General features: G+C 40.9%; 2 long non-coding RNA genes across 3 annotated transcripts in view; one reads left to right on the forward strand and one right to left on the reverse strand.

Moving 5' to 3' along the window:
- Gm32216 lies at window positions 1-21660 on the forward strand. 2 transcript variants are annotated; one of them, XR_867577.2, is made up of 4 exons: window positions 1-85; window positions 13652-13892; window positions 19358-19531; window positions 20434-21660. It is a non-coding gene; the product is annotated as a predicted gene, 32216 (long non-coding RNA). The 2 variants fall into 2 exon arrangements; XR_375986.2 differs by having other exon boundaries at window positions 10-85; window positions 19358-21660.
- The window catches only part of Gm40130, a 12163-nt gene continuing 5797 nt past the window's right edge, over window positions 16402-22767 (reverse strand). Inside the window, exon 3 of the long non-coding RNA XR_867576.1 lies at window positions 16402-16494. This is a non-coding gene — a long non-coding RNA (predicted gene, 40130). The remainder of the gene's footprint in view (window positions 16495-22767) is intronic.

The raw sequence follows: 22767 nt of genomic DNA on the forward strand, positions 1-22767 counted from the left end.
GCAATGAACCTTGGCACATGAAGATGTATGAAGAGAGGGATATACTGTGAGCTGTACTATGACACACTATAGCTTCCACAACAAGGTATTTACTGTGCTTTGTTGTGTTTATTTATTTATTTTTGTCTGTTTGTATGCTTTTTGTTTGGAGTGGGAGGTTGGAAGGGTGCAGAGGCCAGATACGAGGGGATAGGGAGATGAATGGGACTAGGGTACTCACAAAGGATCAATAAGAGGCCTTTTAAAATGTTGTTTAATAATGTTGGTATACATTCAATCATTTATTAAAAATTGTGAATATTAATTTGACATTTTTGGTCAGGAGCTATTCTTCTAGTTTCCAGCTGTGTTTTGTCTTTATTTTCTCAAATATCTCTGTTTTGTGTGTCTTCGGAGCCTGTTCTAGTTTCAGTGATATCTTTAGATGAGCAGCAAGGAATAGGGCTAATAGGGCTGCAGTCACAGCTAAGCTTTGTTTAACTGAAAGATACAAAGCAAAACAGCAAAAGGACAAATTGTACCATTGTGATGTTGATCCATTCTCTCTGAGGCCCCTACAGCAGAAACACAGGACTCAACTGTTTCAATGCAGAGTGATGGCAACATATGCAGTGTTGTGCACAAGGAAGAAGCAATAGAGAATCAAACCCTAACTTTTTATTGGTGGCTGCTCACATAGGTACATTCAGCATAGCACATACCCTACATTTCTAGAGTCTCAGAAGACAAGGAAGCATTCATTTATAGTTTATTGGTATAACTCGTGTAGGCAGAGACATCATCAAGTTAAGGACTGACCAAAGCCTCCTCAAATATAGTTCCAAGACACAAGTCCAAAGTTTTGTAAGAAGATCTCACAAAAGTGTCTTGTCTGCACCCATAAACATTCCTCGACACACTACTGTAGGCATTGAAAGCCTTTTAAAAGCCTTTTAGCACTCCTCTGATGAAATGTTCTGATTTCCATCTGTCATACTCCAAAGTCAGATCAGATTTAATGGTGTGTTCTGAAGGATCTTCCTTATGGCTGTGTACAGAGTATGTTCTCAGTTCATTTTGTAAATCATTAGAGAAGTATATGAAATCTCTCTTAATTTTGTCATATTCCACAAGCCCAAAGCTATCAACCTCCCCTGGTCTATACTTTACATACTCTAAACTCTGCTCTTCTTTCCACATTATGTCACATTTTCTAGATCTTTGGAATATATTCTTTTTTTTCCCCCTGAAAGTTCTTCCTTTCTTAGTTACCAGACAGAGCTAAATGTTAGATGAAGAGTGAGGTTCTAGTCTCTTATTCATTATAATGACTTTCAGGCAGAGCTTGTTTACTGTGTTGCTTTCATATGGATAACAGACCATTATTTTAAAGCTTTAATTTTTTACATTTATTTATTTGTGTGTATGTGTATATATGTGTATGTGCATGCCATGGCACTCACAGAAAGGTTAGAGGACAATTTGAATGAATAAGTTCTCTTCTCTCAACACTTTGAGCCTCAGAGTTGATCTCACGTTGTCAAGCTTGGTGATAGTCTACTTGAAAAGGAATTTTAGTCCAACTACATGGTTGCTCTGGCTGGTTTGTACACCCTTACATCATTCCCAAACAATGTACATAAGGTTAGTTTGTAGAAGGAATCAGCCATGTTTGAAAGTAAACTGCAAAGCTTCTGCAAGGCAAAAGACACCGTCAATAAGACAAAAAGACCACCAACAGATTGGGAAAGGATCTTTACCTATCTTAAATCAGATAGGGGACTAATATCCAATATATATAAAGAACTCAAGAGGATGGACTTCAGAAAATCAAATAGCCCCCTTAAAAGATGGGGCTCAGAGCTGAACAAAGAATTCTCACCCAAGGAATACCGAAAGGCTGAGAAACACCTGAAAAAATGTTCAACATCCTTAATCATCAGAGAAATGCAAATCAAAACAACCCTGAGATTCCATCTCACACCAGTCAGAATGGCTAAGATCAAAAATTCAGGTGACAGCAGATGCTGGCGAGGATATGGAGAAAGAGGAACACTCCTCCATTGTTGGTGGGATTGTAAGCTTGTACAACCACTCTGGAAATCAGTCTGGCGGTTCCTCAGAAAATTGGACATAGTACTACCGGAGGATCCTGCAATACCTCTCCTGGGCATATATCCAGAAGATGTCCCAACCGGTAAGAAGGACACATGCTTCACTATGTTCATAGCAGCCTTATTTATAATAGCCAGAAGCTGGAAAGAACCCAGATGTCCCTCAACATAGGAATGGATACAAAAAATGTGGTACATTTACACAATGGAGTACTACTCAGCTATTAAAAAGAATGAATTTATGAAATTCCTAGGCAAATGGATGGACCTGGAGGGCATCATCCTGAGTGAGGTAACCCAATCACAAAAGAACTCAAATGAAATGTACTCACTGATAAGTGGATATTAACCCAGAAACTTAGTATAGCGAGATATAAGGTACAGTATGTAAAACATATGAAACTGAAGAAGAACGAAGACCAAAGTGTGGACACTTTGCCCCTTCTTAGAATTGGAAACAATCACCCATGGAAGGAGTTACAGAGACAAGTTTGGAGCTGAGACAAAAGGATGGTCCATCTAGAGACTGCCATATCCAGGGATCCATCCCATAATTGGCCTCCAAGCGATGATACCATTGCATACACTAGCAAGCCTTTGTTGCAAGGACGGTGATATAGCTGTCCCTTGTGAGACTAGGCCGGGGCCTAGCAAACACAGAAATGGATGCTCACAGTCAACTATTGGATGGATCACAGGGCCCCCAATGTAGGAGCTAGAGAAAGTATCCAAGGAGCTAAAGAGATCTGCAACCCTATTGGAGGAACAACATTATGAACTAACCAGTACCCCAGAGCTCTTTTTTTTTTTTAAATTAGGTATTTTCCTCGTTTACATTTTCAATGCTATCCCAAAGGTCCCCCATACCCACCCCCCCAACCCCCTACCCACCCACTCCCCCTTTTTGGCCCTGGCATTCCCCTGTACTGGGGCATATAAAGTTTGCAAGTCCAATGGGCCTCTCTTTGCAGTGATGGCCGACTAGGCCATCTTTTGATACATATGCAGCTAAAGACAAGAGCTCTGGGGTACTGCTTAGTTCATATTGTTGTTCCACCTATAGGGTTGCAGTTCCCTTTAGCTCCTTGGGTAATTTCTCTAGCTCCTCCATTAGGGGCCGTGTGACCCACCCAATAGCTGACTGTGATCATCCACTTCTGTGTTTGCTAGGCCCTGGCATAGTCTCACAAGAGAGAGCTATATCTGGGTCCTTTCAGCGAAATCTTGCTAGTGTATGCAATGGTGTCAGCATTTGGAAGCTGATTATGGGATGGATCCCTGCATATGGCAATCACTAGATGGTCCATCCTTTTGTCACAGCTCCAAATTTTGTCTCTGTAACTCCTTCTATGGGTGTTTTGTTCCCATTTCTAAGAAAGGGTAAAGTGTCCAAAAGTAAAGACACACTTTGGTCTTCGTTCTTCTTGAATTTCATGCGTTTGGAAAGTTGTATCTTATATCTTGGGTATCCTAAGTTTCTGGGCTATTATCCACTTATCAGTGAGTACATATTGTGCGAGTTCCTTTGTGATTGGGTTACTTCACTCAGGATGATACCCTCCAGGTCTAGCTGCATATGTATCAAAAGATGACCTAGTCGGCCATCACTGGAAAGAGAGGCCCATTGGTCAGGCAAACGTTATATGCCCCAGTACATGGGAATGCCAGCGCCAAAAAATGGGAATGGGTGGGTAGGGGAGTGTGTGGGGGGGGACTTTTGGGATAGCATTGGAAATGTAATTGAAGAAAATACGTAATAAAAAAAAAGGAAAAAAAAGTGATGTCTAATTGAGGGGCAGACAAAGTGATGAATCAGAGAAAGAAATGATAGAATGAGGCAGAAATAGGATACACCCAACTCTCATGAGAATTACAAAGGAAAAATAAAGTCTATTTAAGAGCAGTGTAGGGAGAGTCAGTCAGTTCTGTTCACTCATTTGAGTTGAGTCAGTCAGTTGGAAGTCAGTACAGTGAGTGCAGTGCACTGGAGTTGAGGTCCCCTGTGATTTCATGCAGTTCAGTGCAGGTCAGCAGTGGCAGTTGAAGCCAAAGAATTAAAAAGAAGCCAGAAGATTAGAACAGAGTGCCACAGTTAGTTTGAGGCCAATAGAACAATTCAGTTAGAAGCTGAGAGAAGCCAGATTGAATCAGTTAGCTTGGAGAAGAGTTTGAGCCAGAACAGCTGAATTGAACCAGCTAGCCTGAGTTCAGAAAGAACTAGAGAGGGTGAAGTTATTTAATTGTAAGCCTCTGCGATAACAATTACATCAGACAAATAAAAAGTTACTTTTTATATCTACTGAGCCACCTTGCTGGCTCTATTTCAGTACTTCCAAGGGCTTGTGTCTGAGTTTTGTCAGAATGCCTCAGGATCACATTTCTTTATTTAACAGCTGACATTGAAAGATCCTGACAGAATGTAAAAGGTCACAGAAGCCCTGAAATTGGCAAAATAGATTTCATTGTTAGTAGAAATAGCTTCACTGATTTAGAAAAATAGAGATGCACAATGCTCTGGCTGCTCCTCGAACCTGTGTGTCTGCCAATGTTCTGAACGTTCCTTGAACCAGGTGTGTGCCCACTGCTGCACCTCACTGCCAGGTGTTTGTGATATTGGTTGCTATATTGGTTGCTGGGATAGAGTTGGAAAATCTCCCCAGCAACCACAGTCGGGGCCAATCCAGAGTTGCTGCACCTTCATTAGACTCCTTCCTTGTTTCCCTCCCATACCCATTTCTTGGGGGAATCAATCATTTTAGAATAGACATTGTTTAGATCTGGAAATCCCCTACTTTCCCCTTTCTCCTTTCCCCCTTAAAGACCTATAAAAACTGGGACCCTTTTTCCCTCAGGGTCGACTCCTCTAACCCTGCGTGGGATACGAGTCATTCCCAGAACTCTGGCTTTCCCTGAATAAAGCCTCGTGTGGTTTGCATCAAGCTTGGTTTCTCGTGACTTCTTGGGGGTCTGCTATTATCCCAAGGCCTGAGTGAGGGGCTCCTCTCGGAGTCTTTCAACATCATCACAGTGCAGAAGAAGAAGACATTTAGTTTCTGTGCTCAGAAACAAGCCTCAGCCATGTCTTATTTAATAAGAACGACTGGATACTGAGATGCTAACTCACACAGAGAAAAATGTGATAAAGATGACTCTGTCAATTTAAGATTAAAAAAAAACAAACACCTGGGAAGCCAACTTGACGTTCAAATTTGTTAGATAAGTATGTTTGATCCTTTCAGGTAAGCAGAGATGAGAGCCAGATTGGCTGGAAGTTTCTGTGATAAGCATGGGCTCAAACCAGACATCCGCATTTTAACTGAGCATGACAACATCAGAAGGAGGGGATGCACTCTTATGTGGGGAAGATAATTCTGAGACCAGCATGAAACTCCTCCCCTGGTTTGAAATGCTAGCAATTTGCATTTTTTTTTTTTTTTTTTGGTGTATGTAACATTGTATTTCACTGTATTTAAATGCTTATTTTTGGGATTATTGTTAAAGTTGAAATCATGTTACCTTGGAGACCAGTCTACTTCCTAAAGCAGAATTTAAAAGTTTCAGCCCTGTTTATTGAATTCAAAAAAATCTATTGCTTCAAGTATCCTTAAAATGTAGATGAAAAGATCCATCCGTGCATTGCTCATTTATTTTCCACGCCTCCTCGTGGAAAGACATCTCATTTCCGAGCAGTTAGGGACCCTAACTGGTTCTGGTACCATAGTTCTGAATCAAATCACAAACAAACATGTTACATTAAGTAGTGTTTATTTTCAGTGATTTTGAAATATCTTTAAGAAAAGATGTTATCTTGAAATGTATAGTGATTTCATAATTTTAGAAATGCTGATTTTCTAGTGTTCTAGAATTTAATTTTATTTTCAGGGAGAAATTGGTTATTAATTAATAATGCACTGAAGAAGAAAGTTATTACAAGTACACTTACTAGCTTATAATTCATTACATTAAAATATCCCTTTGATGAAATTTACAGTAAGCTGTTATAATCAACAGGATAAAATTACTTTTTTTAAAAGGCTTTTTTTTATTAGATATTTTCTTCATTTACATTTCAAATGCTATCCCCAAGCCCCCTATACCCTCCCTGCCCTGTTCCCCAACCCACCCACTCCTGCTTCCTGGCCCTGGCATTCCCCTGTACTGGGGCATATGATCTTCACAAGACCAAGAAATTACTTTAATAGCTAATTTGAGATAGACAATTGTGTGTGTCTGCGTGTATGTGTGCAAGTGCATGTGTGTGTGTGTGTGTGTGTGTGTATGTGTGTGTGTGTGTGTGTGTGTGTGCATGCACATGCAAAGGGCAGAGATTGATGTTAGGTGTTTTCCTTGATCGATCTCTAATTTATTTAGCCAGGTTGGGTCTCTCACTGAACCCAGAGCTTAACTATTCTGCTGACCTAACTAGCAAGCTTGGTCCAGAGATCTCTCTAGTGTGTATTTTTAAAAAGCCACGTTATCACCTTCTCGGGGCCACGCTCTTAGCTCGGCTTCGAAAACAAGCTGCCACTGGTCCCACTTGACATTGCTCCTCCAGTGCTCAGCTGGTTCTCTGACCCCTAAGAGCTGTGATTGCTCCTCCAATCCCTCATAGCTAGCTCCGCCAAACCTGTAACGACCGACTGCCCCAGGGTTGTGCCCTTTCTCCTGCCCACCTGTGTCACTGGGGATGGAAAACACCAGACAGCCTTAATATTTTAAAACCAGCCATATAACACAACTGCTGGGCAAAGAATCTATTGCTCTAAACTAATTAGAAATCTGCCAGTGGCAGAGGCCACTACCAGTTCTGTAGCCCCAGACCTTACATGCCTTGTGCTCCTCCCTTCAAAGTCTGGCCGGAAAAAGCCCTTTCTCTATTTCTCCCTCCTCTTCCTCCTGGGATCTGGAAAATTCAACCTCTTTACCTTCCCCCTGTGATTGGCTTCTGCCCTCTTTATTGACATGGTCAAGAAACAACTAGGAAACTAGAGTTTAGTAACAATCCCTCCATGTCTCTGAGATTACCGACTGGCTTTGTAATTGCATGACTTTTACAAGGTCTCAGGGTTTCTGAACTTGATTGGGAAGCACTCTGAGCATCTTCCAGATCCCATTTCACTTTTCCTTAGCTCTGCATCATTGCAAAGTGCTGGTCCCTGTGTTCTGTTGAGAAGAATTGGAGGTAGAACCAACGGCTAACAATGACACGGAGATGATGTTTCTTAATACTGCTGCTCAAATGCACAGATCATGGTGGAGGGTGGTGACTCCCTGCTTGTCTGAGCTGGGATTGGCAGTTTCTGCCATTTTAGGCTCTGAGTACAAAACAGTTCTGTAAACGTGTACTTTTCCTGACTGTTCTCCGGGAGAAGCGATGTGTGGAGGATGAAGTGTTAAGCAGAAATGTGTATTGCTGCCTGTGTTATTTATCAGTTCTCTAAATACAACTCCATTGCGGAGGGAAAGAAAGAAAAGAAATTGCCAAACTACCAATATAGTAAGTAAATCAACAATACTAAAAGAAAGAGGAAACATTATTTTGCTGTCTTTCGAGATCTCAGAGCTGTGTTTACATATGCCCACAAGCATAGGGTGCACAATTTGCACTGCTTAGAGCAACAAAATCTTCGTCTCTTTGTACAAAATGTCAATTTCAAGCCAAACTGCACAGATTTCCAGCTCAGGAAGCTGGCCCAGGGTCCCATTAGCTTAGGCTATTTGCCTAAACAGAAGCCTGTGAGGCTGAAGGGTGAGATCGAGTCCTAGAAAACGCTAGAGGCATTCAGTTGCAGTCAGTTTTAGCATTGTCTCCTGATGGCATTTAAGACCTTGTGGGTGAATACCTGAAATAACTCATATATTGCTTTACCATTGATTTCTCATTTTTCAGGTCATCTGGAGAGCCCAGAACTTCCTGAGAAAGTTTAATGAGTTTTATGAAATAGGTGAAATAACATTTGGTATTCAATCTTAAAAGATTTTACTTAGCATAATTGAACATATTTATGCCCATGTTAATATAAAGAATAATCAATGTAAATAGAATATTCACTATCTAAAACATTTATCTCTTCCTAATGGAAAAACACAAAATTTTCCTATCTTCTAGTTATTTGGAAGTAAAAATAAATTATTTTTAACCATTTTCACCCATTGCATGATGAATATGGGGGAGGGGTTCTCCTACCCGATTGTAACTTAGGACCCATTGACTAAATTCATTTCATCCTACATTTTTTTTTTGGCCTGGCCTTCATTTATGGTATATTCAGAGTTTCTTGAAAATTCCTTCTCTGAAAATTATGTCACCAATAGGAAGTTTCTTGGGTATATTAGGTGGCTTAAATGTAAATACAATGGTGAGCAATTTAAGAGTAAATACAAATTTGGGGGCCAAAATAAAAATTTGAGCAAGAGTCCAGACAATGACTGATGTGGAGATAATAACTCATCAGTATTTAGAATTTTCAAAGGAACTAAGGTGCAAATTTTCCTACAATTTCACCTTTTCTCTGAGAACGGCTTCTTCCTTTCCACAACAGAACACGACTCCTTTCCCAGTTTTGTGCTTCCTCTCTGCCATATTTCATTTGGCTGATTTAACCTGCTAGCTTCTACTTAGCTGCCCGAGATTTGTCGCTGGGTTCTAAGAATAGAGCTGGAGACCAACACCATTATTATATATTTAAAGTACAAAACTGGGGACAGCTTTAAGGAGCAAATCCACATCTACAAACATAGTCAGTTGTTCTCTAATACAATTGTGTTCCCAGGAAACCTTACATTATTAATCACTGTGTATGAACGGTTGATTGACAGCAAGGAGCTTAGAATTGAGACAGTTTCAGAACTGTAGTCACAAAGTTATTTTTCCACTAGGAATTTTAGTGTTGTGAGCATTTTTGGCTTATGAACAATTTACAGTTGTAATATAAAAATTAAAGATAAATCAATAAAAATTAAATTAAAAAAATTTCAAACTAAGCCCCCTGAATTTTAGATTATTAAGACCAGTGAAGTCGTAATGACTTACTGCTAATGTACAGGCGATTCTGCTGGTCTGCCCTCAGGGACCTAGCAGGTGCTTAGATCATGACCTGCCACCATTGCCACCATATGTGCCAGGTGTGTGAGGTGATAAAGGGGTCCCCAGACATCCCAGATCTCTCTCTATCTCTGTTCCTGGCATTTCCTGGTTAAGCTCTGCATGTGCCGCATTTTAAACAGATCTGTTGCATGGAGTAATTTCTCAGGGGTGAACCTTAGCTTGGGCCTACCCAAGGTACCTCCTTGCTGCATTATATTTCATAACACTTACCATTATCCAAAAGAAGTTTTATAACTCATTGCTATGACAAAGACCAGGTTAAAATGAAATATTTTAAAAAGGCATTAGGTCACAGTTAATGATGCTACTTACAACAGTCAGTGTTGGGTTAGACATGAGTAAAGGGTAGACATACATTCAGGATAATCTTAGTCCACACCTTGCATCTTAATACTTTAAAAAAATTGCGTGTAATTTTGGTTATCTGCTCTATGTTCAAGTTCAGAGCTCTGTGTGCCTTGCAGGCCTGTAAACCCTGCACTCAGGAGGCTGAGGTGGGTGGATCATGAGTTCAAGATCAGTCTCTTATCTTAAAAAGCCACAATAGATAGATAGATAGATAGATAGATAGATAGATAGATAGATAGATAGATAGATAAATAAATAAATAGTTAAGGTCAGGATGGGTATGGTGGCACATGCATGCCTGTAATGCCAAACTTGTAAGAGGATTGCAATACGAGAACAGTCTTATATTTGCACAAGGAGAAGACTACACAATGACAATGTGAGACTGTTTATATGCTCATGCTGTTCTAACATGATAGTTGATCTAGCAAAATAATATTTCACTAAATCTTTAGTGGATAGAATGCTATAGTATTAACAAATACTTTGTAGAGTATGTCTAGGTATAGTTCCACTCTATTTGTTGTAAGGGAATAGATATGTTGTATAGATAGGAAACTGTACTATTTCTAGTCTCTTGGCTGAATGGCCAAACTTTCAAAGGGGAGAACTAAACATTGATATGGTGGCTTTCCGTGTAAGGCTTAACTTTTAAAGAGTGATTCAACATGGCATTGTTTAGTCATGGTACTACAGACTTGGTGCCAGATGTTAGGGATTTGTAAACAGGCAAGACAAGGGCTCACCTATAGAGGCAAGACAAGGGCTCACCTATAGAATCTTACTATTTTTTAGGATAGAAACAAACAAAAATCTCCATGAAGTCTGAAGTTTGCTACCAGCTGTTTAGTACCACGTGAGAACAGAAACATCAGCGATAAATTAATTCATCACAGAGAAAGGAGGTGTCAGTTGCTTCTTAAGGAATGGGTTGACCAACAGATTGGGAAAGGATCTTTACCTATCCTAAATCAGATAGGGGACTATTATCCAATTTATATAAAGAACTCAAGATGGTGGACTCCAGAAAATCAAATGACCCCATTAAAAATGGGGCTCAGAGCTGAACAAAGAATTCTCACCTGAGGAATACCGAATGGCAGAGAAGCACCTGAAAAAATGTTCAACATCCTTAATCATCAGGGAAATGCAAAACAAAACAACCCTGAGATTCCACCTCACACCAGTCAGAATGGCTAAGATCAAAAATTCAGGTGACAGCAGATGCTGGCGAGGATGTGGAGAAAGAGGAACACTCCTCCATTGTTGGTGGGATTGTAAGCTTGTACAACCACTCTGGAAATCGGTCTGGCGGTTCCTCAGAAAGTTGGACATAGTACTACCAGAGGATCCAGCAATACCTCTCCTGGGCATATATCCAGAAGATGTCCCAACCGGTAAGAAGGACACATGCTCCACTATGTTCATAGCAACCTTATTTATAATAGCCAGAAGCTGGAAAGAACCCAGATGCCCCTCAACAGAGGAATGGATACAAAAAATGTGGCACATTTACACAATGGAGTACTACTCAGCTCTTAAAAGGAATGAATTTATGAAATTCCTAGGCAAATGGATGGACCTGGAGGGCATCATTCTGAGTGAGGTAACCCAATCACAAAGGAACTCACACAATATGTACTCACTGATAAGTGGATATTAGCCCAGAAACTTAGGATACCCAAGATATAAGATACAATTTGCTAAACACATAAAACTCAAGAAGAACGAAGACCAAAGTGTGGACACTTTGCCCCTTCTTAGAATTGGGAACAAACACCCATGGAAGGAGTTACAGAGACAAAGTTTGGAGCTGTGACGAAAGGATGGACTATCTAGAGACTGCCATATCCAGGGATCCATCCCATAATCAGCTTCCAAATGCTGACACCATTGCATACACTAGCAAGATTTTGCTGAAAGGACCCAGATAGAGCTGTCTCTTGTGAGACTATGCCAGGGCCTAGCAAACACAGAAGTGGATGCTTACAGTCAGCTATTGGATGGATCACAGTGCCCCCAATGGAGGAGCTAGAGAAAGTACCCAAGGAGCTAAAGGGATCTGCAATCCTATAGGTGGAACAACAATATGAACTAACCAGTACCCCCCTGGAGCTAGTGTCTCTAGCTGCATAGGAATCAGAAAATGGCCTAGTCGGCCATCAGTGGAAAGAGAGGCCCATTGGTCATGCAAACTTTATATGCCTCAGTACAGGGGAATGACAGGGCCAAGATGTGGGAGTAGGTGGGTGGGGAAGTGGGTGGGGGAGAGTGTGGGAGACTATTGGGATAGTATTGGAAATGTAAATGAAATAAATACCCAATTATAAAAAAAAGAGAAAAAAGGAATGGATTGGTTTACTGGGTGACAGTTGATGACAAATAGCAAGATTCAAAGGACAGATGACAGCTAATGTGTCACAGCTACACTGGCTATTTAGAGAGGGGAACTTGGGTGTGTGGGTAGACCAGAGAACATCTGAAGGTGTAAAAGGAGCTGATTGGTGAGTCCATGTAAACTGAGTTATGGGAGCACAGAGTCAAAGACTATGAGAGATGAATCAGGGAATTGCATTCTGAAGATAAAGGTAAGTGCTTTCTGTCATTTAATGTCTGCAGCAGGAGTAGGTTCTTCTTATGTGTCCTCCTATCTATTCTTTCTCTTTGCTCTATCTTTATCCCATGTGGCTGTTTGCTTCAAGTCTACACTGGAGGGAATGGAAGCCACAGTCACTGTTGCATCAGAAGACGAAATGCCACAACCAGAGAGAGTCAAGTTTCAGAGCACTCCCACAACTGCCTTCCTTCCATTCTACTACGATGTCTATGAGATGTCAGCATTGTTCAGAAATAATGTGGCGACTTCAGTGAGGGGCTACCTGGTGGGCCCATGTCAAGGTGTCTTCCCTGAGAAATCACACCATGGGACAGACCTAACATAAGGGAAGTTTATTGTGGGTGGAGGGAGGGAAGTGGGGGCCTGGAGAAGGGGTAGAGGCAGAGAAGGTGGGTCAGAGAAGGAGAGAAAGGGAAAGAAGGGCCATCTGGGAATGCGTGGGAAGAGAGAGAGATAGAGAGAGAGAGACAGAGAGACAGAGATAGAAGAAGAAGAAGAAGGAGGGGAAGGGGAATGGGAGGGGGAGAGGGGAGGGTGAGGAGGAGGAGGAGGAGGAGGAGGAGGAGGAGGAGGAGAAGGAGAAGGAGAAGGAGAAGGAGAAGGAGAAGAAGAAGAAGAAGAAGAAGAAGAAGAAGAAGAAGAAGAAGAAGAAAGAGGTGGAGGAAGGGAGAAGGAATGGAGCGGAGGGAGAGGAGAGGAATGGAGAGGAGAGGAAGGGAGGGGAGGGGAGGAGAGAAGAGAAGAGAAGAGAAGAGAAAGAGAAGAGAAGAGGGGCTGGAATAATATGCAGTCCTCTCTCTATACTGGCTTGCACCTGGCAGGCAACGACAGCAGTTGATGATACAAGCTGTTGCTAGGTCCCTGTTGGGAGGAGCCTGGCAGAATAGTCTGTAAGTCAATATCCATGGTTCCCTCATGATCAGACAGTGGGACACATGCTACCTTTTCTCTCCATGCACACAGCTCTGGCCACCACCACCACCATCCCCACTCCCCCAGCCCCCAGATCTACCATTATCTCCTCCTCACAACCACCACTCTACCCCTACCTCCTCTGCCTCCTCTACCACCTCACCTCCTTCTCTACTACCTTGTTAATCCTTCCCTCCCTTCTCCTCCATCACCACCACTATCACCACCAGCTCCTCCCTTTTCTTCCTCTTCCTCCTCCCCTTTCACTTCTATATTTATTGGTGGAAACAAATGAAGAGAAGGAGGATAGGCATGTGAGAACTGTATAAGCTGGACCACCCTAATGTATGCAGCATTCCTTGTGGGAGGAGTGTGTCAGTGATGATGCAAATGCAGAAATTCTCTATTTTTAAAGCCCTGCTTCTTCCCTATTGTAGATCACAGCTGTCAGGATATGGTGGTGTTTCCTGAGTGAAGAAAAACAAAACAAAAGAGATAAGAAGAAGATAAAAAGGCCCCATTTCTGTTATTTGAATCCTCATTCAGTAATCCCTACTTCCTCATCCTTCACAGAGAACTGATTCAGTATGCATGGTGCTTGCCCAGGCCCAGGTGTCTGTGATCGTGAGGCAGCGCCCACTGGAGTGGGTTCACGAGCCCTCTGTATTGACATTCCACGTGTGTTTACTGGGACTCATCATTCTTCCAGAAGATGACCTTGCAGTTCAGACAGTGAAGCACAATTGCATTGCCACTTGAGTTTCCTGGTTTCCCGATTTCTTCTGCATTCCCTCCTTGGGGGAGGTCCCAATATGTAAGTATTCTGTGGAGAGGTGAGTGCCAACATCTGCCAGGGCTGTGAGATGCTGGGTGCTTTCTCAGTAGACCAGACCAGCATATCAAACAGTCTATTCTGCTGAGCCAATGCCTGCTAAAAATCCCATTTTCTTTCTCATCAGGTTGGGAGTGATTGGCATCAGGTTATCGCTTTCCTTGTTGGTGACTTCTTAGGTCCTCTTCCATATAGACAGACAGACTCGTTTTATGTGAAAATCTGATCATAATTATCCTCATCTTCAAATTTGTACGAAAGAAACTCAGGCCACGTTTTATTTCTCTTACTACCGGTATGAGACGAATACTTTCTTTTTTGGCCTAGCTAGACCTTGTTAATAACTTTGTTTAATTTGGTTAATTATGCACATTCAATTCTTTTAAATGTGTTTTAAAAGTTTATAGTTATTGTTATCATCCGTGTTTTCACTGGTGTATGTGTGTGCTCACATCCATGCACTTGTGTGCATGCACATGGATGCACATGGAACAGCACACTTGTGTGGCCAGGGCTCCTTTTCCTCATTTAAATGGCTCCAGGAATCAAACTCAGGGTGTTAGGCTTGTGCTATCCTTACCTGCTGCGCCATCTTGCCAGCCTAAGGACACGCCAAAATTTTAACTAGCTTATTCGACTGGACAATGACCTGTGAGTTAGGCAGCATCAGATTAGAATTGCTCCGTGGAAGCTGGAGGTAGGGACAGAGATAAAACTTGTATAATGTTTTTGCAGAGGCAGTACAAAAAATTATATTTGTCTGGTTAGAGTAGAAAGGCTCTAATTGGAGTTAGCTGCTGTTTTCTGATTGATTCAAGGTAAGTTTTCTTTCTGAATTTATATTTAGGTTTGGTTTGCTTATGTAGGAACTCAAGGCCTTGGTATTCAAGCATAAAGCTCCTTCAATTATTATTTTCCAAACATTGTTTGGGGTTGGCAAGATGACTCAGACAGTAAAGGCATTTGCTGATATACCCAATGATCTTAGTTTGATCTCTGGGTTTCTCAGGGTCGAAGAAGGGAACTGACTCCCACAGGTTATCCTCTGATCATCACAGGAGCATTGTAATGTGAACCCCCCAAACAAACAAACAAATAAATAAATAAATGTAAATAACCACTCCCCCTTTCACATAATATTAGTCTTCCATATTTGCTGTTCTCTGGTTATCTATTTCTTTTTCTTATTACTGCTTGAGTTTGGTTACTATATCTTGTTAACTATTTTACTATTTTACTGTCAGAATTGCATGTAGCATTGTCCTATCATATGTTCAAAGAAAGCATTAGCTGAAACGAGTAGGTAAATTAATTAAAGACTTTAATGGATCATTAAAGCAGGAAGGGAGGGTAGAGGGAGGGTAAAGGAGCTAGAGAGACATGGTGTCTCTCTGCCCTGAAGATCATTGATAAAGGCTAATGGAAAGGACCTGGGTGTCTTTAACAATGATGCACAGCCTCTGAACCAGCCATTCCATATGAATAGATGAAGTCAGTATGTATGTTAACTCATGAACCATCTCTGAAGTCATCATGTTCCAAGTAAAAGCTACTGTGAGATGATAAAGGAAACTAGTCAGTCCGGGACCTAGCATATACATAAGTAATCCTTACTAGCCCTAGAGCTTCTAGAAAGGTCTTCCTATTATAGCAATAATAATTAGGACTCTTCAAGAAGATATCTACTTTTCTTAAGATAGCCAGATAACCAGTTTCCCTTAAGCCCTTCAGGAGTAGTCAGAAGCTGGGTATAAGCCAAACTTGTTTGATGGTTCTTTTTTTTTTTTTTTTTTTTTTTTTTTTTTTTTTTTTTTTTTTTAGAACTCTCTGAATTTCTTTTACACAGACATACCCATGCACGTACACACACATGCCTGTGTGGTTCACACACGTACCAAATAAATAAATAGATATAAATAAACCCCCTTTCACATAGTGCCAATGCTCCATAGTTACTGTCCTCTGGTATTTAGGCATGTTCAGGTGAACATTACCTACCCTCATCATACTATATTGCAATGCCTTTATCAATAGCCTCATTTCATTTCATCTTGGGCCATATTACATCAGTCTAAGAAGGGTGCCAGGAGCCTCCTCTCTGCCTGGAGCAGAGCAGGTTGAGACAAGACACAGAGTAGGACTCTGGCTCCAGCTCTTTAACTATACTGAAAGGCTGATGATAACTTTTAAAAAGTCCTTAAAACTTTCTGAGGATAAAAAGCTGCTGGCTAAGGCGATTGATACCTGTAGCCTAAGAGCAGCAGGTGGGGGATTAAGCAATGTGGCCTTCTTTCTATCTCAGCAGGAACAGCACAGCTCTAACTTTCAGCCTGCTAGTATAAGTCACAGTCAGAAAAAGGAACACTTTGAAAAGTGATTATAGCCTTTATTACTAAGTTGTAAGAAGTTTCCTATGAAAGATATCTAAGGAAAAGGGAAAAAATGGAATGGATGAAAAAGGGGGATAAGGGAAAATTTTTCTTCTCTTCTTTGTCTAAGAAGTGTTCTGTCCAAAATGTTCTCCTCAGCTCAGTTCTGACCCTTTGTCCTCAGCACTTACACTTCTTTCAGGATACGTGATCACCTGTTAAAAAGTTCATCACAAGTTTACACAAATTCAAATTATTAATCCAATAAGAAGTTTACAACAGTGAATGTTTATATCCATATCCATTAGGAGTAATTATCTGGCTAAACATTCATCACTTGTCTCAGCTTCACAGGTTCATTGAGAGTTAAAAACCATAACTAAGTTATTAGTGAAGTTTTGTATAGATAAACCCAGTCAATATTCTATCTTCTGTACTAGTAGCTATAATAAATCATTAATTTCCTTTTTATGACCTTTGGTTAGTGGTTTTACAACCTCTCGGAATATGCTTTGAGTAGTAGAAAGACTGGTTACTACCTAGAAGCAATTAACTGGTGACACAATGGGAGACTAGCAGAATTCTCATTGCAGTTTTGACTATCAGAAGAGACCTAATAGCAATCCTACTATAAAAGAGCTTAATGTTAGGAATTCTTATAGGATCATCATAAAGATTTAAGAAGTCATCTATTTGTCTATATAGTATTACTACAAGGCAGCATATTTTCGTAGGTCTGCAGAGATCGTCTCAAAAGGTGGGTTAATACATAGTGATTGTTATATATGTTTAATAATAACAGAAAAAACATATTAATAGCAGGAATCTTTCCTAAAATGATTTTCTCCTGTGCCTTGCCTACTGCAGTTCTGTTTTAGATGTTAATCTAAGGTGGTCATCTCAGCAAGACCAATTGCTAGTTATTAGCTTGTCCTGTGATGGCTCCTGACAGAAGGGTGACTCCAAAAGAAGTCATGTTGAGAAAGACTGTGGTCCATAGCTGTTATTGTAAGATATTTGTATAATTACTCCAAGTTCTTAAGTTGTTATTGTGATTAATTTATACATTGATATTTTCATAATTATGAATGTGTATGTATAATATAGTATATCTAGGATTTGATATTACCTAGAGTCTCAGGCATCTAGTTGCTCCTTACTGGATGCTTTCTCACCAAAATCATGCTAGAACTTCAGTGTTTAGGCTTTGTTCAGTTTTCCCATCAGCCCAAGTTTCCTTATTCCCTATTTAGAGCTAATGACCCCCAACTCCAGCTGCCCAATTAGCCTTAGCCTTTCTTCTTCATATAACTGATGAAACTAATCATTGAAAACCCCTGAGGTGTTTTCTCTCTCTCTCTCTCTCTCTCTCTCTCTCTCTCTCTCTCTCTCTCTCTCTCTCTCTCTCCCTCCTCCCCACTATTTGAAAAAAAGAAAATTTCATACCCAGGTCTATAGGTAGAAATGCATGCTTTAACTTATATTTCCTACTTCCTTGATTTGTCGTGCTAGTACCCTGAAAACCCACTAAACATATTTTAAATATTCTTTTTTCTTCCTTATATCACAACCATCATGACTTCTTATCCAAGAAAGGACACAAGAATGGCTCTTACACACTGCTTCTGTTCTCTTTGGATCCTCTCTACTGCCTGGCCCATGCTGTAGTCAGAGCTTGCCTCCCTGAAACGCAAACTAGTCTCCCACCATACCATCAAGAACACATTTGATTTCTTAAATGCAAAATGCATTCTGTCACTTTTCTACTTAAAATATCCAGAGATTTTAAGGTGGGAAAAATAAGGCCAGAAAAGAGTCACAGTCCATAGTAGCCTGGTCCATCTTGCTCCCTGGTCCTACTTACTCACTCCCATTTCTTCATCATTTGTACACTGGTCCATCTTGCTCCCTAGTCCTACCTTACTCATTCCCATTTCTTCAGCATTTGCACACTTGCTAAGCTTCCCTTCTCCTATGATGACTTTTGCCTCTGCTTTGCTCCTACCTAAGATGCTCTTCTCTCTCTTGCCACCCAATAAATTGGGTTTTCCCTTCAAATCCCATCCTAGCCACCACAGCCATGACTTATTCACTGCCACACTACCCCATGAATGTGCATTTACAGTTCCAGTCATAATCACAGTCTCAGTCTCTTTAAGAACAGGAACCATGTCCTGTTGGGCTCATCAGTTTTTCTTTAGAATTGGCACAATGATCTCCATATACTCTATTGTTAAATTTCACTGAGACATGGTGAACATATAAGCAGCATGTATTAATACTGGAGAAGTTTTATTGACTGATTAAAAATATTCAAAAAAGAAACACACAGGTTTACCATAATTGAAATAAATATTGTCTATCTTAAACACTGTTACAGACCATCTGTGGGAGGCTGGGTATATTTACACTCTTAGAAACATTTGAGATTCTGTATATCTGGAAAGTATATTAGTAAGTGTTGTCTAGAAGAATAGAACTGGTGCAATGAATCTATATAGAGAAAGGGGATTTATTAGGGTAGCTTACAGACTCTGGTCCATCTAGTGCAACATGGTTGACTACTAATGGAAAGTACAAGAATCCTGTACTTGTTCAGTCCATGAAGTTAGATGTCTCAGCCGTTCTTCAGTCTGCACCAGAATCCTGAAGAAGTAGGCGCTAATGCCAGTGATGGAATAGACTTGTTAAATATATTTACCATTTATTTTTAAACATTTTAATAATTTTTTTTCTTATTTTATGTGCATCTGTGTTTTTCCTACATAAGTTTGTCTGTGTGAGAGTGTCAGATCACCTGGAACTGGAGTTACTGACAGTTGTGAACTAACACATGGGTGGTAGGAACTGAACCCAGATCCACTGAAAAAGCAGATAGTGGTTTTAACTGCTGAGAGATCTCTGCAGCCCCTATTTAACATTTATAAAAGTCCCCAAAACCCTCCTATCTCCCTCCATTGGCACATACCAGGAATAACTCCTCCCATGTTAGTATGATGGTGTGATCCCTTAGACAGGATTTGGAAGGGAACAGATCCCCTCATAATTATAAGGGCTTTTGCTCATATCTTTTCATAGGACTAGCCTGGGCCTATTTGGTCCTTACCAGGAATGTCTGATACCATCACACTGACCAAGAAGATGTCCTGCTTCTTGCTGACAGATCATGGATGGAGGAGGCAGAAGAGATGCTACCCCTGACAACACAAGATCTCCTGGAAGGACATCCATGTCCTGGTGGCTGCTGCACAGGTCACCTGACCTCCACAAGCTTTCCTCTCTCTTATTCTTATGGCGGTTTTTGTTGTTCTTCATTCCAACTTTGCTACTGCCCAGCCTTTTTCTAACACTCCCAATACCCACTACTGGAGATTTCTTGCTAGGGAGACATACTACAGACACAACAGAATTATAGGACAGCCCTTGTGAAGGATGATGGACTAGGATTGAGAGTCCTCTAACTTGATGATTTTATCTCCACTACCTCCAATTCCTTCTTCTGTGTTCCTCATGGCCTCTGACCATGAGGCCTCCATGTATGGAGATTTCAGTCATTGTGGATGCCAAATTGAATCCACTAGCCATGGCAGCATCACACTCACCAACCTTAAAACTCATTTTCAGCTTTCCATCAGCAATCCCTGGGACAAATGGGAGTCCTGCATATGCTCTACCTTCATGAATTGGCTAAATACCCTGAAGTTGACTTTTTATGTCTCTTGCCAGCTTGTTCCTGTCTCCACATTGGTTCTTACCCATGTAAACATTCTTTGATAGGAAAATCAAATTCAGAAGGAGGTCTAAGCCACTCTCCCCTGGCTGCAATACATCCAATATACAGCTGGCATTCTTCCCCTAGCTACCCACTCCAACTCCTCTCAATGCTTCTCCTACACTTTCTTCCCCCAGCGCTATTGGCGGCTGTTCCCATTAGCATCTCACTTCATGAACCTCATGGAGCCTGATCCACACAAGAGTTATGAAACATCCCTCTCCTCAATCTACCTCTCCCCTTTGCCTTATTGGACCCTCTTCAAAAACTCATCCTACATTTTCCGGTAATATCATTGTCACTAAGCCAATATGTGTTAGTACCCTCTCCCTTCTCTGGTGCAATAGCCCTAACAATTCCTGCATTAAACTCCCTTTTCCAGATTCCCCTGGTTTTAGGCTGAAGAAACTACCTCGATTCACAGCTGGTAGGAGACAGAAAAAAGAGGTGAGATCTTCATCTCTTTACTGTAGACTAGCCAACAGCATCCAGAACAAGTTTGAGCAAGCAATGGCTTCTACTATGGACAATCCTGAGATTCTCCAATGACAGATCACATCCCTAGTGGGGTTGTCCTTCAAAGTTGGAGAGCTCTGGGCTTAATGACTGTGAAATGGAGGGATTTTCATTTTGTTAAGGGAGGAATGTTGTTTTTATGTCTGTGAATCTGGGCTGTCAAAACAGGACATAGAAATGCTCAAAGATCTAAAGCGAGATCTCTGAGCATGCTAAATGCCCAGCCTCCTACCCTGTGGTACTCAAACCCTCCCATGCTTGGCTTCACCCCTTCTTGGCTCTGTACTGGCCATTGGAGCCATACTCCTCCTGACATCCTGCCTCATCCAGTTTCTAAAACGGCAGATGAGGCAGATGAATAGCATTGCAAATCTCACTGCCAATTGTGTTCTGGTTCAATACCAGTCCATTCCCAATATAGAGGCTATGGACTATGATTACATCTCCCATTTATAGAACAAAAACGGAATGACGTAGGGCAAGTGCAACTGGGGAATGGTCCAGGAACAACAGTGATATCGAGAAGCATCCAAACCCTGAAAATCTTGTCTTCAGTAGAGACTGTTCCCTCTCTAGGCTCAGACTGCATGTCCTGGTATTGTTGGCCAAATTATAAATTTAAGCACTGCTATCCCTTTTTATGCAAATAAAACATTCTCAGCCTCTTGGCCCAGGCCAATAATGTACACTCACCTCAAAAAACCACTCCCCAATAAAGAAAGACACTGTTTTATGGAAAGCCAAGAGAGCTGTTTCATTGACTATCATCTAGAAGAGCTATTTTGCTTTCCCACATAAAGAAAAGCTGTACCACTAAAACCACCTTGAAGAAGTGCTCCTCACCCCCACTCTGCCTTTGCTGAACATCTGGTGAACTTATCCACCCAGGCAAACTTTGTTCCCTTCATTCTGTCCCTGACCAGTGCCCGACTCCTAAAAGGCAGAAGCAGAGCCGGATTCTAATAGGCAGAGAGCAAAAGCATTCTTCTTCCATGTTCTTCATATAGACAGCTGTCAGGAGGTGTGGCCCAGACTGAGGTGGATCATTCTACCGCAAAAGGTCTTGATTAAATGTGGGTTTTCCAACTTCAGATGATTTCATTTAAAAATTCTTCACAGGTATATATTCCCAGACACCTGGGTTCTAGTTAATTCTGGATGTGGGGAAGCTGACAACCAAGAACATCCAACACAGATGGTATTTAGACACATAAAGCTTAACTTGTTTAAATTAGGAAAATATTATATTTATTTATCTACTAAGGGTTTTTCTTTTTTTTTTTTTTTTGGTGGTTGTTCTTGTGTGACACAACATGTAAGAGGAGGTCAGAGGGCACCTTGTGGAAGGTGTTACTTCTGGAAATCAAATTCTAGTCATAAGATTTGGTGGCAAGTGCTTTTATCTGCTGAGCTATCTTGCTGACCTTCAGACATGTTTTTATATATTTCGGATCATTTTACATCTTAATCATCTCAGAGCCTGATGCTGTGTTTAGAAGTTGTCCAGAACAGTAGATTCACTAAAGACAGCTAGGGAGCAGACTGGGCTTGAAATTTATAACCAGCTCTATTTAGCTCTGAGACAAGGTCATGTTATGTATTGCATATACAAATTGGAGGAAATAATTTCCTATCCCTGAATATGAGTTACGTCATCTATAAAATTGTATCTAATGAGATTATTGAATGATTTATTGAATTTAACATATGTAGTTACAACTATTTCTGTTTACTACATAGTAAATAGAAGGGTTTCCCTATTTTTGCTCTTGTATCATCCTCTAAAGAAACCTGCATGTTTTAAAAGACATACCAAATAGATTCTCACCCACCCCCACCCCAATGGAGAATATGTCTTAATACTGAACTATAACTGAATGAGAGCTAGCTTAAAAAGAGAGAAGGGCACAGTGTGTCAATCAAGGATCTTAGGACATACAGATTAGTGTCATACATATTTGTGTGTATGTGTATGTCATGTGTTGAGTAGGACTTGGGAAGGCCTGAAGAGTCAGTCAGATCTACTGGGTCTTAAGTTACTCATGCTTGTGATCCCCTAATGAGGCTGCTGGAAATTGAACCCAGATCCTCTGCAAGAGCTGCAAGTCCTCTTAACTGTCAAACCATCTGTGTAGCAGACCAATGCCTTCTGGATGGCTAAGAACAAAAAGGAGCAATGATGCACTGGTTCCTTGATTTC

Source organism: Mus musculus, chromosome 3 (genome assembly GCF_000001635.26).
Source record: "Mus musculus strain C57BL/6J chromosome 3, GRCm38.p6 C57BL/6J".
NCBI lineage: Eukaryota > Metazoa > Chordata > Mammalia > Rodentia > Muridae > Mus > Mus musculus.